The following is a 19,190-nucleotide window of genomic DNA, read 5'->3' as shown; positions in this document are numbered from 1 at the left end:
AGAGGCTCTGATGGCCAGGGTGAATGAGGCAGAAGAACGTATTAGCGAATTGGAGGATGGGTTAGTAGAAGAGAAAACTAAAATAGAATCTGGACTTAAAAAAATCCACGCGCATGAATGTAGGTTACGGGAGATTACTGACTCAATGAAACGATCCAATGTCAGAATCATTGGCATCCCCGAGGGGGTGGAGAAAAACAGAGGTCTAGAAGAGATATTTGAACAAATTGTAGCTGAAAACTTCCCTAATCTAGCAAGGCAAACAAACATTTGTGTCCAAGAGGCAGAGAGGACCCCTCCCAAGCTCAACCACGACAAACCTACGCCACGGCACGTCATAGTGCAATTCGCAAATATTAGATTCAAGGATACAGTATTGAAAGCGACCAGGGCAAAGAAATCTCTCACGTACCAAGGCAAAGGTATCAGAATTACATCAGAACTGTCTACACAGACCTGGAATGAAAGAAAGGGTTGGGAGGGGGCATTGTTAAAGCTCTTTCAGAGACAAACATGCAGCCAAGGATCCTTTATCCAGCAAGGCTGTCATTCAGAATTGATGGAGAAATAAAGACCTTCCAGAATTGCCAGTCATGGACCAATTTCATAACCACAAAACCAGCCCTACAGGAGATATTAAGGGGGGTTCTATAAAGGTAAAAAGGCCCCAAGAGTGATACAGAACACAAAGTCACAATCGATAGAAACAAAGACTGTACTGGCAACATGGCATCATTAAAATCATATCTCTCAATATTCACTCTCAATGTGAATGGCCTAAATGCTCCCATAAATGACACAGGGTTGCATATTGGATAAAAAGACATGACCCATCCATTTCCTGTCTACAAGAGACTCATTTTGAACCTAAAGATACATCCAGACTGAAAGTAAAGGGATGCAATACCATCTTTCACGCCAGTGGACCTCAAAAGAAAGCTGGGGTAGCAAATCTCATATCAGACAGATTGGATTTTAAACTAAAGACTATAGTTAGAGACACAGAAGGGCACTATATTATTCTTAAAGGATGTATCCAACAAGTGGATATGACAATTATAAATAGATATGCCCCCAACAAGGGAGCAACAAGATACACAAGCCAACTCTTAACCACAATCAAGAGACATATAGATAAAAATACGTTAATAGTAGGGGACCTCAACACTCCACTATCAGAAATAGACAGAACACCCATGCAGAAAATCGACAAAGAAACAAGGGCTTTGAATGCCATACTCGATGAATTGGACCTCATAGATATATATAGAACACTACACCCAAGAATCAAAGAATACTCATTCTATTCTAATGCCCATGGAACATTCTCAAGAAAAGACCATGTTCTGGGACACAAAACTGGTCTCAACTGATACCAAAAGACTGAAATTATTCCCAGCATATTCTCAGACCACAACGCTATGAAATTGGAACTCAACCACAAGGAAAAATTTGGAAGAAACTCAAACACTTGGAGACTAAGAACCATCCTGCTCAGGAATGATTCGATAAACCAGGAAATCAAAAATTAATTTAAACAATTTATGGAGACCAACGAGAATGAAAACACAACGGTCCAAAACCTATAGGATACTACAAAGGCAGTCCTAAGGGGGAAGTACATAGCCATTCAAGCCTCACTCAAAAGAATAGAAAAATCTAAAATGCAGTTTTTATATTCTCACTTCATGAAGCTGGAACAACAGAGGGACAGGACTAATCCATGCACGAGGAAGCAGTTGACCAAGATGAGAGCAGAAATCAATGAATTAGAAACCAGGAGTACAGTAGAGCAGATCACAGAACTAGAAGCTGGTTCTTTGAGAGAATCAATAAAATTGACAGACCACTGGCAAGACTTATCCAAAAGAATAGAGAAAGGACTCAAATTAATAAAATTATGAATGAAAAAGGAGAGGTCACAACCAACACCAATGAAATTGGAAGGATTATTAGAAACTTTTATCAACAGCTTTATGCCAATAAATTAAGCAATCTGGAAGAGATGGAGGCCTTCCTGGAAACCTCTAAACTACGAAGACTGAAACAGGAAGAAATTGATTTTTTAAACAGGCCAATTAATTATGAAGAGATTGAGTCAGTGATAAACAACCTTCCAAATAACAAAACTCCAGGCCCGGATGGTTTTCCTGTGGAATTCTACCAAATATTCAAAGAAGAAATAATACCTAGTCTCCTAAAGCTATTTCAAAAAATAGAAACAGAAGGAAAGCTACCAAACTCATTCTATAAGGCCAATATTACCTTGAATCCCAAACCAGGCAAAGACCCCATCAAAAAAGAGAATTACCAACCGATTTCCCTAATGAACATGGAAGCCAAAATCCTCAACAAGATCCTGGCTAATAGAATCCAACAGTACATTAAAAGGATTATCCATCATGACCAAGTGGGATTCATCCCTGGGATGCAAGTGTGGTTCAACATTTGCAAATTTATCAGTGTCTTAGATTTTATCCAGAAAGAAAAATTCAAAAATCATATGATTCTCTCAATAGATGCAGAAAAAGCATTTGACAAAATACAGCATCCTTTCCTGATTAAAACCCTCCAGAGTGTAGGGATAGAGGGTACATTCCTCAATCTTATAAAAACCATCTATGAAAAGCCTACAGCAAATATCATTGTCAATGGGGAAAAGCTGGAAGCCTTTCCCTTAAGATCAGGAACACGACAAGGATGCCCACTCTCGCCACTATTATTCAACATAGTACTAGAACTTCTTGCAACAGCAATCAGAAAACAAAAAGGGATAAAAGTTATCCAAATCGGCAAAGAAGAAGTCAAAATGTCTCTCTTCACAGATGACATGATACTCTATATGGAAGACCCAAAAGAATCCACTCCCAAACTATTAGAATTTATAGAGCAATTCAGTAATGTGGCGGGATACAAAATCAATGCTCAGAAATCAGTTCCATTTCTATACACAAATAATGAGACTGAAGAAAGAGAAATTAGGGAATCCATCCCATTTACAATAGCACCAAAAACCATACGTTACCTTGGAATTCACTTAACCAGAGACGTAAAGGACCTATATTCTAGAAACTATAAATCACTCTTGAAAGACATTGAGGAAGACACAAAAAGATGGAAAAATATTCCATGCTCATGGATCGGAAGAATTAACATAGTTAAAATGTCCACGCTACCCAGAGCAATCTACACTTTCAATGCTATCCCGATCAAAACACCAAGGACATTTTTCAAAGAACTGGAACAAATAGTCCTCAAATTTGTATGGAACCATAAAGGCCCCGAATCTCCAATGAACTGTTGAAAAGGAAAAACAAAGCTGGGGGCATCACAATGCCGGATTTCGAGCTGTACTACAAAGCTGTGATCACCAAGACAGCATGGTACTGGCACAAAAACAGACACATAGACGAATGGAACAGAATAGAGAACCCAGAAATGGACCCTCGGCTCTTTGGGCAACTAATCTTTGATAAAGCAGGAAAAAACATCCGGTGAGAAAAAGACAGTCTCTTCATTAAATGGTGCTGGGAAAATTGGACAGCTACATGCAAAAAAATGAAACTTGACCACTATCTCACACCATACACCAAAATAAACTCGAAATGGATGAAAGACCTCGATGTGAGACAGGAATCCATCAAAATTCTAGAGAAGAACATAGGCAGCAACCTCTACAACATCGGCCAAAGCAACCTTTTTCATGATACATCCCCAAAGGCAAGAGAAACAAAAGATAAAATGAATTTATGGGACTTCATCAGGATTAAAAGTTTCTGCCCAGCCAAGGAAACAATCAGAAAAACTCAGAGGCAGCCCACGGAATGGGAGAATATATTTGCAAATGACACTACAGATAAAGGACTGGTATCCAAGATCTACAAAGAACTTCTCAAACTCAATACATGAGAAACAAATAATCAAATCAAAAATGGGCAGAAGATATGAACAGACACTTTTCCAATGAAGACATACAAATGGCTAACAGACACATGAAAAAATGTTCAAAATCATTAGCCATCAGGGAAATTCAAATCAAAACCACAGTAAGATACCACCTTACGCCAGTTAGAATGGCAAAAATAGACAAGGCAAGAAACAACAATTGTTGGAGAGGATGTGGAGAAAGGGGATCCCTCCTACATTGTTGGTGGGAATGCAAGTTGGTACAGCCACTCTGGAAAACAGTGTGGAGGTCCCTTAAAAAGTTAAAAGTTGAGCAACCCTATGACCCAGCCATTGCACTACTGGGTATTTACCCCAAAGATACAGACATAGTGAAGAGAAGGGCCATATGCACCCCAATGTTCATAGCAGCATTGTCTGCAATAGCTAAATCATGGAAGGAACCGAGATGCCCTTCAACAGATGACTGGATTAAGAAGTTGTGGTCCATATATACAACGGAATATTACTCAGCTATCAGAAAGAACGATTTCTCAACATTTGCTGCAACATGGACGGCACTGGAGGAGATAATGCTAAGTGAAATAAGTCAAGCAGAGAAAGACAATTATCATATGATTTCTCACATCTATGGAACATAAGAACTAGGAAGATCGGTAGGGGAAGAAAGGGATAAAGAAGGGGGGGTAATCAGAAGGGGGAATGAAGCATGAGAGACTATAGACTATGAGAAACAAACTGAGGGCTTCAGAGGGGAGGGGGGTGAGGGAATGGGATAGACTGGTGATGGGTAGTAAGGAGGGCACGTATTACATGGTGCACTGGGTGTTATATGCAACTAATGAATCATTGAACTTTACATCAGAAACCAGGGATGTACTGTATGGTGACTAACATAATACAGTAAAAGAAACATAAACAAAAAAATAAAGACTAAGCCTAATTACATAGACATTTTTCTAAATATAGAAATCCTATTCAGAAGATGATGGGCAGGCAGCCAGAAATATCAAAGATCATTGCAAATAGACTGTGAAATGCTTTGAATATCTTTATTAAAATGTTAGACTTTATCTGGGTAGGCAATGAAGAGTAGACAAAGGTTTTAAGTAGGGGAATGTTTGCTGTTTCAGCTGTTCTAAAAGCATTTGTAAGGATTAGGGGTGCCTAAGGGGCTCGGTCAGTGAAGCATGTGACTCTTGATCTCCAGGTTGTGAGTTTGAGCCCTGTGTTGGTGTACAGGTAACTTTAAAAAGTAAAATCTTTTTTTAAAAAAAAGCATTTGTAAGGTTTAGTAAAATGGATGTAGTGAGAACAATAGGCAATTTGAAATGTACAGATACAAGAATATAAAATTCTGGGCCCAGGTATTGGAATGGATAAGAAAGGACATGAAACAAGACACTTCATGGAAAGAATGAGAAGGAGTGAAAGAATAAGGGATTCATGAGGCTTGGTTCTCATCTTATATAACTACAAGATTAGCTATCCTGTATTTTGTATGCCTGCTTTTGTTTTGCTTTGTTTTACTAGATACAAGTGTTTCTTTCCACAAATAAAATTGTTCCTCATGGCTCAATTTTTTATTTGTCAAATATGTACACTTTGTACTTAAAGGCATTTTTCACTTGAGAATTTCCCAGAGCTTTCCAATATTCATTAGCCCTCTTGGTATTCAGCTTATATTCTGGGGAAAATTCAGTCATTCTATCCATTCACTCATTCTTTCAATATTTTTGTACATTCTCTGGACTGGGTATGAGTTTCAAATATGTGAAGGCAGATTTTTATAATTATTATATTTGGCAATTATAATAAAAGCATACTTATTTTATAAATGAAAAATATATAAATGGCTTAAAATCATGGTGCAAAATTTTATTAAAATTGGAAAGAGGTAAATACTGTAAGATATGTTCAAATAAAATATTTGGATATTAGAAGATGATAAATTATTTTCATTTTGGGTTTTGGGGATATATAGAAAGGTTTAATGGAATGACATTTGAACCTGCAGGATAGGTAGAAATTGTATGTGTAAAGATGTGGGTTAAAGGAAAGGAAACAACATGAGCAACATGGCGTATTTGAAGAAACAACAAGAACTCAGTTTTGGCTGGGGTTCAGGATGAAAGGGATGAAGATGAAGGGGTACCTTAGGGCCACGTTGTGAAGGATTGTGATTACCAGTCTGAAGGCTCTGAACTGCATCCAGTAGTTAATGGGGAGCCACCAAAAGATTTCAGGCTTTGAGTGACACAACTGGAGTTGTACTTTATTATTTTTTTTAAAGATTTTATTTATTTATTTGACAGACAGCCAGCGAGAGAGGGAACACAAGCAGGGGAAGTGAGAGAGGAAGAAGCAGGCTCATAGCGGAGGAGCCTGATGTGGGGCTCGAACCCAGAACATTGGGATCACGCCCTGAGCTGAAGGCAGATGCTTAACCACTGCCCTACCCAGGCGCCCCTGGAGTTGTACTTTAGATTGGTCAATATGACGATTGTGATGAGAGTGGTCTCAGGTTTCAGAGTCAGGGAGATCAGCTGGCAAAGTATTGCAGAGAGATAATAATAAGTAGTGGAGAGGAAAGGAATCTCAGTGCTACTATGGAGTGGAACTGATTAAAAGTGAACAAGGGAAAAGAGATCAAAGGTTGCAGTGAATTTCTTGTCCTGGATCAATGAGAATGGTGTTACTCACCCATTTCACTAATTTGATAACTTCAAAGAGGAAAAATATTTAGTGATTGTTACATAGAAAAAGACAAAAAGTTGAAACAGTTACTTAGATATTTGAATGGAAAAAAATATGCTTTTAAGGGAAAAGGAAAGTTTTCATACCTAAATTGAAGAATTCCATCATCTAAATCCCTGAACACTTTCAATCATAATTATGTAGACAGAGCTGTGTGAATTCATGACAAATGAAGAACCATATAATATGTTATTTGCTGATAGGATAATCCAAGGTTCCTCATTCTTTACCAATCAGTAACATATTATATATTATTACAATAGAGTATTTAAGTTTTATAAAGACAAGAACTTTGCCTGTGTTGTTCACTGCCATAACAAGATGTCTACTGTGACAGTTAGGAAAGAAAAGTACAAAGAATGCAAAAGGAAGGAAGGAACAGAGAAAGAGAAGGAAGGAGGGAGGAAGGGAGAGAAAGAAAGAAAGAAAGAAAGAAAGAAAGAAAGAAAGAAAGAAAGAAAGAAAGAAAGAAAGAAAGAGAAAGAAAGAAAGGTGAAAGTAGGATGAAGGACGAATGGTGGATAATAAAGAAAATAAGGATAAATAGGAGAATGGGGTAGGTGAGTTAGAATATGATGAAAGGAACCACTTGAGGGCATTCTCTATTGACAGAAAACAAAGTTGAGAGATTCAAAACTGTAACTTGATTATAGTCAAGGACCATTTTTTCTAGAAAGTGAAGTCAGCAAGATGGCAAAGTAGGAAGCCCTGGAACCCTCCTTCTCCCCACAAACACACCAGTTCAGCAACAATTCATGAACAAATTATCTCTGTGACAAATCAAAATCTAATTGAAAGTCTCCTGCACCTTGAATGAGTACAAAACCACATTCACTGAAGCTGGTAGGGAGATTCAATACATCCTCTCACCAGAATCTCTGTCCCCAGTGAAGCACCATACAGTTAGGAAGAGACCTAACTTCCAGTTTCACCCAGGGGAGGGAACAGATTGGTTCACATGTCCAGCATCCCAACTTTTCTAAGGAGGATTCCCAGAGGACTAATATCATCTTTCCAGTCTTGGAGCTCTGATGGGTCTGGCACAACTAGCCTCCTATGGGAGAATGGAGGTAGCATCCTGGCCTGGTAGACACCATAGCTCATCCCTTCTGTCCCTTCAGCAAAGAGCAAACAGACAAGAACTACAGCTCCCTGTTTTTCTCTGAGGATTGAGAGTTGGTAGAGGCCTCCAGAATCTCCAGCTGAGCTGTGTTGTGGGTGTCTTCTCCTGTATGAGCTCAGTCCATGGCCCTTTCTCTGATATAGATAACATGCAAAGTCACAAAACAAGTCTAAAAAAATTCAAGATGACTGAAATCCTATCAAGTATGTTTTCTGGTCACAATGGGATAAAACTGGAAATCAATAGCAGAAGGAAAATCAGAAGAATCACAAGTCTTTATAAATTAAACAGCACACTCTTGAACAACCTTTTGGTTAAAGAAGAAAAAAAAGAAATTAGAAAATACCTTGAGACAAATGAAAATGAAAATACAATATACGAAAATGTATAGGACACAGTAGAAGCAGTACTAAGAGGGAAGTTCATACTGATGAATGCCTACATTAAAATAGAAGAAAGATTTCAATAAACAACCTAACTTTACCCCTTAAGGAATCAGAAAAAGAAGAACAGACTAAGCCAAAAGTTAGTATAAGAAAAGAAATAACAGGTTAGAACTGTAATAAAAGAAATAGAAGACAGAAAAAAAATAGAAAAAGTCAAGAAAACTGAGTTGAATGTTTGAAAAGGTAAAAAAAAAATGGACAAACTCAGCTACACTAAGAAAAGGAGAGAAAATTCAAGTAAAATCAGAAATGACAAAAGACACTTTACAACTGATGCCATAGAAATAAAAAGGATCAGAAGAGACCACTATGTATAATTATATGCCAACAAACTGGATAACCCAGAAGAAATGGATTAATTCCCGGAAACATACATTGTACCAGACTGAATCATAAAGAAATTGAAAGTCTGAACAGACCTATAACTAGTATGGAGATTGAATCAATAATCAAAAACCTCCTAACAAAGAAAAGCCCAGGACTACATGGCTTCATTAATGAATTCTATAAAACATTTAAAGAACAATTAATGCCAATACTTCTCAAACTATTCCAAAAAATTGAAGAGGAAGGAACATTTCTTACCTCATTTTATGAGGCCAGACTTACGCTTATACCAAAACCAGACAAAGACACCACGAAAAAGAAAACTACAAGCCAATATCCCTGATTAAGATAGATATACAAATCCTCAACAAAATACTGGCAAATAAAATTCAATTGCACATTAAAAGGGTCATACACCATGACCAAGTCCAAGTGGGATTTATCCCTGATATATAAGGATGCTTCACCATTCGAGAATAAATTAGAGTGATATATCACATTAACAAAATAAAGGGTAGAAATCACATAGTTATATCAGTAGATGCAGAAAAAGCATTTAACAAAATTCAACACATTTTCATGATAATAACTCTCAACAAACTAGAACAGAAGGAAATTATCTCAATGTAATAAAGGCCATATATGACAAATCCGTAGCTAACATCATACTCAATGGTAAAAAACTGAATGTGTTCCCTAAGATCAGGAACAACACAAGAATGCCCATTCTCACCACTTCTATTCACATAGTACTGGAAATCCTAGCAGAACCATTAGGTGAGTAAAATAAACAAAAGACACTTAAATCAGAAAGGAAGAAGTAAAATTGTTCTTTGTTGCAGATGACATGATCTTATATATAGAAAACCCTAAAACCTCCATAAAATTTAAAACTAATTGATAAATTCTGTAAAGTTGCAGAATACAAAATCAACATACAAAAATCCATTAAATTTCTATATGTTAACAATAAGCTATATGAAAGGGAACTTAGGAAATCAATCTCAATTATGACAGCACTGAAAAAAGTAAAATATCTAGGAATAAACTTAACTAAGGAGGTGAAAGATTTCTATACTGAAAACTATAAAATATTGATGAAGGAAATTAAAGAAGACAGAAACAAATGGAAAGACATTTCATGTTCAGGAATTAGAAGATTAATATTGTTAAAATGTCCACACTATTTTTAACTTCTTGAGGAACCTCTATACTGTTTTCCAGAGTGGCTGCACCAGTGTGCATTCCCACCAACAGTGTAAAAGGGTTCCCCTTTCTCCACATTCTCCATAGGGAAAGGGAAGGAAAAATAAATAATATGAAAATTGAAAGCAGGGCAAGGGATCTTTCTGGAGCCTATTTTGTAAGGGCACTAATCCCACTCATGAGGGCTCTTCCTGTAATGACCTAATCACCTCCCAAAGGTCCCACCTCTTAATCCCGTTTCCTTGGGGTTTAGGATTTCAGTATATGAATTTTGGGGAGACACAAACATTCAGACCATAGTAGGAACTACATCAAACTAAAAAGCCTCTGCACAGCTAAGGAAACAATCAATAGAGTGAAAAGGCAATCTATAAAATGGGAGATAATATTTGCAAACCATGTATCTGAAAGGGGTCAACCTTCAAAAATATGGAGCTCCTACAACTCAATGGTAAAAAAAAAAACCAAAAAAAAACAAGTAACCTGATTTTAAAATGGGCTAAGGACATAGAGATTTCTACAAAGAGGACTCACAAATATCCAACAGGTATGTGAAAAATGGTCAGCATCACTAATCTTCAGGGAAATGCAAGTCAAAACCAAAATGTGATATTACTTTGCACCTGTCAGGATGGCTATTATAAAACAAAGACAACAATTGTTGAAGATGTGGAGAAATTGGAACCCTTTGCACACTGCTAGTGGGAATGCAAAATGGTGCAGCTGATGTGGAAAACAGTATGAATGTTCCTCAAAAAAATTAAAAATATCCTGGTGAAAGGTATTAAGGAGGGCTTGTATTGCATGGAGCACGGGGTGTTATATGCAAACAATGAATCATGGAACACTACATCAAAAGCTAATGATGTACTGCATGGTGACTAACATATCATAATAAATAAATAAATAAATAAATAAATAAATAAATAAATAAATAAAACATAAAGCAATCAATGCATTTCTGTGCTGTACCAATGAACAATCTGAAAATCAAATTAAGAAATAATTCCATTTATAATAATATCAATAAGAAAATACTTAGGAATAAATTTTTTAAAAAATTAAAAATAATGCTGCAATAGCCATACTATGGAAAGAGCCCAAATGTCCATCAAATGATGAATGGATAAAGAAGATGTGGTGTATATATACAGTGGAATATTATTCAGCCATCAAAAAGAATGAAATCTTGCCATTTGCAACCACATGGATGGAGCTAGAGTGTATCGTGCTAAGCGATAAGTCAGTCAGAGAAAGACAAATACCATATGATCTCACTCCTATGTAGAATTTCAGAAACAAAACAGGTGAACATACGGGAAGGAGGAAAAAAAAGGGAGAGGGAAACAAACCGTAAGAGAAGTTAGAGAACAAACTAGGGGTTGATGGAGGGAGGTGGGTGGAGGGTGGGCTAGATGGGTGAAGGGTATTAAGGATGGCACTTGTTATGATGAGCGCTGTGTATTGTATGTAAGTGATGAACCACTGAATTCTAGTCCTGAAACCAATATTGCACTGTATATTAACTAACTAGAATTTAAATAAAAATTTGAAAAGAAAAAAAATTAAAAATAAAATTACCATATGATCCAGCAATCCCACTTCTGGGTATTTATCCAAAAGAATTTTAAAAGATCTTGAAGAGATATTAGCAATTCCAAGTTCATTGCAGCATTATTTATAATAGACAAGGTGTGAAAACAACCTAAATGTTCACTGACAGATGAGTAGATAAAGAAAATGGGATATAAACATAAAATGGAATACTATTCAGCTTTTAAAAAAAACAAGGAAATTCTGAAATATGTGACAACATAGATGAATTTGGAGGACACTATGCTAAGTAAAATAAGGCAGTCACAGAAAGATAAATAATGCATGATTCCACTTATATGAAGTATCTAAATTAGTCAAATTCATAGAATCAAAGAGTGGAATGGTGGTTGCCAGGGGCTGTGGAGAGGGTAAAATGAGAAATTACTAATCAATGGAAGTAAAGTTTCAGTCCATCAAGATTAATAAGCTCTAGAGATCTGCTGTATAACATTGTATCTATACTCAACAATAATATATTGTACAATTAAAATTTTAAGAGGGTAGGTCTTATGTGTTCTTTCCACAATAAGATAAAGTAAATTTTCTCTAAAGATAGGAAATCCCCTCTATCCCATAAATAATTAGCTGTTTAAGAGATTATGAATTTGAAACTAAGAATCAACAAGGATAATATTCTAATTTGCTATGCTGCAGAGTATAACTTATCCAAATCTGCCTCTGATAGGGTTTGTTGAATGTATTAACAGGAAGCTGAGTATCTTACTTCATTAACTTGCCTAGGTAATACCAGTTTGATGTTTTTTGCTTTAAGATTCTTGAAATATTCACTAGTTTTAACTACTGCTAGGCGTCTGTGCATACAGGGTCACAGCCAATAAGACTTTGAAGTTCTCCTCTTGTAAGGAGTATGATGTCTCCAAGGAAACAACACAGGACAATTGTACCAGCTGCTGTTTGGGTTCTTGAAAAGCTCTTGGAAGTAAATTCTTTTAAAATTGAGACTTTATTGAACTTTACTGTACATTTTTCTCCAAGGACATCAGCAGAAGCAGCACTTATAAGCAAGATCATTATTATCTGAGAGTGGGTCAAAAGCACTGCACATTTATTTTGTTCAATTTTAACAGTCCCCCTTCACCCATCCATCTTCTTTTTCTTTTCAAGAGTAGTTGTGGTGCTCTTGTTTACGTACAGTAGGGCGTGTTTACTGAATTTTAAATAAGAGTGATATTTTGTACCACTGTAGAACTTTTTAGGAAACGGATCAAAGTGTTTTTTAGGAAAAACTTGCTGATGTTGTCATATTCAAAAGAAATTATACAGGTTGGTTTTCTTTTGCACACTTTACATGGCTACTATAATCAGTAAGGAATACCGGTACAACTAAATGGAAAATAATGAGAATAATTGAAAAGGACTCTAGGCTACATGCCTAATTCCAATGGGGAAAAAAGGGACCATGAGATAAGAGGTTATGTTGCTTTTTAAAACACTTCAATAAATAATAATACCTTGTTTCAGATAAGCTCCTTTTATTAATCGCCTTTATAACAATTCATTAATTAATTGAACCTCATAGATTCCTACCAGGTAGAGTAGGTATTAACCCATTTTCAGATGATAAGCTAGAAATAAAGAGGTTAAATTATTTTCCTGCTAGCACATGCGCAAAGAATACCAGAATCAACCAGGGGCCTCAGAGCCCTTATAAAGCATATCAGTGATTCTTTTAAATATTTCTATTGAAGTAGAATATACATGCACAAATGTGACTAAAAACCTGTTTTTAGCTCAATGAATTTTCACGAATTGAACGCTCTCGTGTAAACAGCATCCAGATAAATAAACAGAACAAAACTAGCATCCCAGAAACCCCTCTCAAGCCTTCTTCCAATCACTCCATCATAAAGGGTAATAACTATCTTGACTCATAACATCATGTATTAGTTTTGCCTATATTTGTTCTTTATTAAGAAGAATCATGCTGTATATATACTTTTGTGTAGTGTTTTAGCATACTATAAAGCATTTATCTTTAGTGTTGATGAACATTTGAATCCAATGTTTACCTGTTACAAATAGTGCAATCCTGAGCATTCTTGATGTCTTATGTTAAACAAATAAGAGCACTTATGTTGGTTTAATACCTAAGAGTGAACTTGCTGGGTTATAGCATATAGCATATACTCAGCTTTAGAAGATAATTTGAGAGTTTTCCAGAATAGTTTTCTCAATTTATGCTCCCACTAGAGTGTATGAGTTCCAGCTGCTCTTGATATCTGCTGTCTTTCTCATTTTAGCCATTCCGACTTTTGTGGTAGTAAGTCATTGTGGTCTTAATTTGCATTTTCGTGATTACTAATGAGATTGAACATCTTTGGATATTTATTGACTATTTAGCTATCCTCTTTGGAGAAGTATCTACTAAAATCTGTTATCCACTTTTCTATTGGGTATACAGTCTTTTAAAATGGATTTGTTGCTGTTCTTTATATATTCTGTATGTGTCCTCTGTCAAATAACAAATAACTTTCTTTTTTTTTTTTTGCAAATAACTTTCTTATTCTATGGCTTGCTTTTACAACAACAGCTAATTGTTAAACATCAATAGTGCCTTTTTTAAAAGACACTCTAAATACCTAATTTATCCTCAGCCAGCCCCTTCAGATAAGCAGGGGAAGGAAATTCTGTCCATTTTCCAGATAGGGACACCAATGGCAAAGTTAAGACATTAAAGCTGGAACTGGAATCTTATTACCCTGATTCTGTTGGTGTTTCATTAATATCAGATTTTATTTTAGGTTCCTCTGTTTTCAGCAGCTTCTTCATCCCCTCCAATGACCACATGTCTACATACAAGTTGACTACACATTTGGTTTCCTCTTGGAGAAAGATTAATCTTGATGTCAACTATAACCAAAATCAATTTCTGGCTCTCTACTCCATTGTATGTTTCCAGAAAGATTACACAATCGTTAAACCAGTCACCAATTAAACAAATGTATAGTAATGTTAAACTGGAATACTGGCAGAAAAGTGCCTCACACATTAAAAATACAGTAACTCTTATTTAATAACAGAATGTTCACACTGGAATTTTAAGGTTAGCTGAGGCCAGAAACAAAGATACACAGAAGATCTACCTCTGAGGGAAATAAAGTGCTTTCAAATGCTTGCTTCCTCAAATGTTAGAAATGAAGAGAAATTTGCTTTGTATCTGAAGGGGCCCTAGAAGCCTATATGTGTTCAGTAGGACACATTTACCCACACCACAATAAAGAATAACCCTTTAAATGGGTATCATCACAAGGAGGTGAACCAATATCCCGACATCCATGGCCTTCACCCAGGACAAGGCTGGTAAAAGTCATAGTTGGATTATTTATTGCCTTCTAATCCAATGACTAATTTCACAGATCTAGGGAACATTCATTCCACCTCAACCAGGTATTTGCCCATCATTTGGTTGAAAATACAACCAAAATTTTTATTTTCTACTTTAAGTTTTTACCCTTATTAAAATTAAATTTGGGTTTGTGGGGCCATGGTATAAGGAACATTCTTTGAAATTCTTTCAAATACTTTCCTGAGAATAGATTTGGATGGGGAAAAATGTGAAAGGATAAGTAACATATCTATTGGAGGACTCTAAGATACTTGGGCTTAAATTGAAGATAGAGATTTCAGTAAATCTTTTGGTTTAACGTAACTTGTTCTGTGTCTAGGCCCCTTCTAGGTGAGCTCTGGTCCAAGTTTGATTCTATACTCTTTTCCCAGTTTCAGTTCCTTCCCCAGTGTCATTACCCTCAAGTACATATTGTAATTCAACGTAAGCTAACAAAAGCTAAGAAAAGTCCTTAAGGAAATCTGCTTTAATGAAAATAGACAAGAATGATCATTAATTAGGATATCAATTATTTTATATAAAACCCTTTAAGGGTTTTTTTTCTAGGGTCCTTGAATACAGTTACTATTATTTTGCAAAAATGAAGAGGAATTTCTAACCAAGGTAATCTTGAGGCTGGTTCATCTGGATTGTCTCAATTTCTGAATTAATATAATCAGAATTTATGAGGTTTTGAATGTCTAGATTATGTAAGTAACTCATGTCTGATTAGTTCATAATACATCCTGTACAATATCCCGTGCAGCAGGCATTTAATAAAAATTATTTACATTGAGGAGGACATGTTTGTTAATACATTTCACAATTATTATTTACAACGTAATGTATTCATGTTTTAAATAACAAATTAAGCACCTATGCCAGGCACTGTTCTAGGAGCCGAGGTTATAAAATACATCATTCTTGCATATGAAAGCTGACAGTCTACTGTGGGGGACATTCAAGTAAATAAATCGTTAGAATATAAATTGAGAAATGCTATAGTTTTAGCAAAACATTATAAGATCACAAAAGAAAAATCCACTATTTTGGGTCCAGGAAAGTAATATTTGGGGTGGTTCCTTTTTTTTATTAGTATAATGTTCAGTTAGCCAACATATAGTACATCATTAGTTTTTGATGCAGTGTTCAACGATTCATTAGTTGTGCATAACACCCAGTGCTCATCACAACATGTGCCCTCCTAATACCCTACATCAGGCTACCCCACCCACCCACCCCCTTCCTTCTGAAACCCTCAGTTTGTTTCCTGGAGTCCATAGTCTCATGGTTTGTCTCTGTCTCTGATTTCTTCCCCTTCAGTTTTCCCTCCCTTTCCCTGGTCTTCCGTGCTATTCCTTATGTCCCACGTATAAGTGAAACCATATGATAATTGTCTTTCTCTGCATGACTTATTTCACTTAGCATAATCCCCTCCAATTCCATCTACGTCAATGCAAATGGTGAGTATTCATCTTTTCTGATGGCTGAGTAATATTTCATTGTATATACGTACCACATCTTCTTTATCCATTCATCTGTTGAAGGGCATCTCAGCTCCTTCCACAGTTTGGCTATTGTGGACATTGCTGCTATGAACATTGGGGTGCATGTGCTGGGGACTGGGGTGGTTCTTAAAGGAAGAGTAGAAGTTGGTCAAACTGTGAAGGGAGTGGGAAGTAATTGTGTAAGCACAGAGACTAGCATTGTTAAAGGCAGTGACAAGTCTAGAAATTATATATAGGGGAACTTGGGACAATAATCTAAATGGTACAAAGTTCTAGGGAATGTCTCTTAAAGTGACAAAGCCACTTTTTCATAGAAGACACAACACTTTGAAGGGTTGCTAGAGGTTATGGAAGTTCTAAAGCTCTCCAAAGCTCTACCTACATTAAAGCATATATTTAGGAAATAACAAAGAATTGGTTTAGTTTGGCAGAAGCCAAACAAATTTAGGTGTGGTGGGGCCTAGAAAAGGTAAACATCCCTTCCCAGTAGAAAAGACAGGAGATGAAGATTTTAATACAGCCAACCAACACTGAAGGACAAGGAACACATTCATAAATAAGGAACAGTCTCCCTTTTTACAACTAAGACCATTCATTTGTTTGATTTTAGAAAGAGAATCTGCCTTCATTTAAGTCATTAATTCCTATGGTTAAACAACAGCATGTTTAAAATTTATATCAATATTTGAAGTTCATGTGTCTTATATTTCATAGAATGGGTAACAGATTCCATCAATAATTTTATATATTCATCGTTATAATCAAGGCATAGCACCTAACTTTAGCTAACAAATGGTTATTTTCACATTATAAGTGTGATCTGAACTCCAAATTTTAAATTTACTAATTGTTCCTCCCTATGGAAGACATGAACTCCTGTCCATGACTATCATCTGGCTATCTATAAATCAATACACCTTAGTCTAGGTTGACCTGCCAAACTCACGTAAGTACAAATTTTTCAACTGAAGTGTTTTCTTCATGTTTCTATATACTACATGCTATAACCAAAGATAAGAGTAGCAATTAAGGCCTTTGTTATTAGATATCATTTTCTTCCATTAAATTGCTAATTTTAAAGCAGAACATGTTAACCACTTCATTTTTTTCCTTCTCTTGAATGAGCCAGATTTGTAGTGGGAGAGAATACAAACAAATACAAGAAAAGACCAGGGAAGTAGCAGAAATAGTGTATGGTGTGATTGATATGCTTACCAAGATTTACTATGGGGTACATAGTTAGCTTACCTGTCCAACTGGGAACAATGGACCAGTGGTAGATAGGTAAGTATCACACAGAAAATTTAGGGGTAAAAACCTAAGAAGAGAGTTGGTTAATAGGCAAAAGCAGAGACACATTAGCATGGTAGGCAAGGTAGAGATACACCACGGATAGGAAAGATAGTTGAAGAGGTAAGGGCATACTAATTAGCTAGAGGTTGTTACAGAAAATCCTGGAGATAAGGATTAATGAGTTAGATGTGAAGTTGGGTTATCAAGAACTCGAGAGCTACACAAGATGTGGGAGTGAGTGATGATGTTCAGGCTGGAAAGGGAGCCCAGCAAAGCATAAAGAGAATCAATGATCTAAGTGAAGTAAGTAGAGTCAGAGCAACTGAGTATTAGTGAAATCAGAGAGCTTGTTCTGAAGATTGTGATTTGAAATAGAGCTGGGCTGAATGAAGTTTTATTATTGTTGGTGAACAGCAAGTGTCGCATGAAGGCAAACATTAACAAAGTTTAGATGAGCGATGACTCATCTATCTGTGACATCTGACAGGTCACCAAGAATAAATATTGATTGCTGGACTGCCCAGCATAAATGTTGCTGACAAAATGGCAATGGAAGAAGTAGAGAGGGGAAAAAAAGTTCTTCTAGGTGCTAGTTATCCACAAAAGAGACGGCACTGGAGGAGATAATGCTAAGTGAAATAAGTCAAGCAGAGAAAGACAATTATCATATGATTTCTCTCATCTATGGAACATAAGAACTAGGAAGATCGGTAGGGGAAGAAAGGGATAAATAAAGGGGGGGTAATCAGAAGGGGGAATGAAGCATGACAGACTATGGACTCTGAGAAAGAAACTGAGGGCTTCAGAGGGGAGGGGGGTGAGGGAATGGGATAGACTGGTGATGGGTAGTAAGGAGGGCACGTATTGCATGGTGCACTGGGTGTTATACGCAACTAATGAATCATCGAACTTTACATCAGAAACCAGGGATGTAATGTATGGTGACTAACATAATATAATAAAAAAACATTAAAATAAAAAAAATTAACTATCATAAAAAAAAAGAGAAGGTGATAAAGAGGTAGAAAGGAGAGAAGTGGGTCCAGGCTACCATATTTATGATTCATATATGAATGAACCTTGAGATATACACAGATTATGTAAAAACCTCTGGGCCTCACATTTTTTCTCTGAAGAATGTGGTGTGGGGAAAGTTGGAATAATAATCAGTAGGGTCCCCATGTACCTTCGCTGTCTCATGGTATATGTTCTAAGATGAAGCTCTGGGTGTGCCACCACACACTTGTCAATTCCAGTGAGTTGAAAGGAACACCATTGAGTTGAAAAAGCCCTCCTTAGTGAGTTAATCAAGATATCTGTGTTTGCAGGAGAAAGCCAGAGTCCCACTCTGGTGAGATGATCTAGAGAGGTAAGAGAAAATGGGTTCTAAGATTTGGTAGGGATTTGGGGTTGTCCTACATAATTGATTGGAATAAAGAGAGAGATAATAAAGAACAAGCACTTGAACAAGTGCTAGCAAGTGGTTTCAGGGATGCAGTAGAAGAAGGCTATCAGATTATTAGTGTTAAAGAGGACACCTCAGTAATGAGAAGTTTGAAATAGGAATGATAACATACAGAAGAGGGAAAATGGAGGGATTTTATTGAATAATACAGTAAAGATCAAGGTTCAGGCAGGCAGAAATAGACAGTGAACTCAGGAACACAAGAGGGATATCAGTT

The sequence above is a fragment of the Ursus arctos genome, chromosome X (assembly GCF_023065955.2).
Source record: "Ursus arctos isolate Adak ecotype North America chromosome X, UrsArc2.0, whole genome shotgun sequence".
NCBI lineage: Eukaryota > Metazoa > Chordata > Mammalia > Carnivora > Ursidae > Ursus > Ursus arctos.
This window is presented reverse-complemented; position numbering follows the sequence as displayed.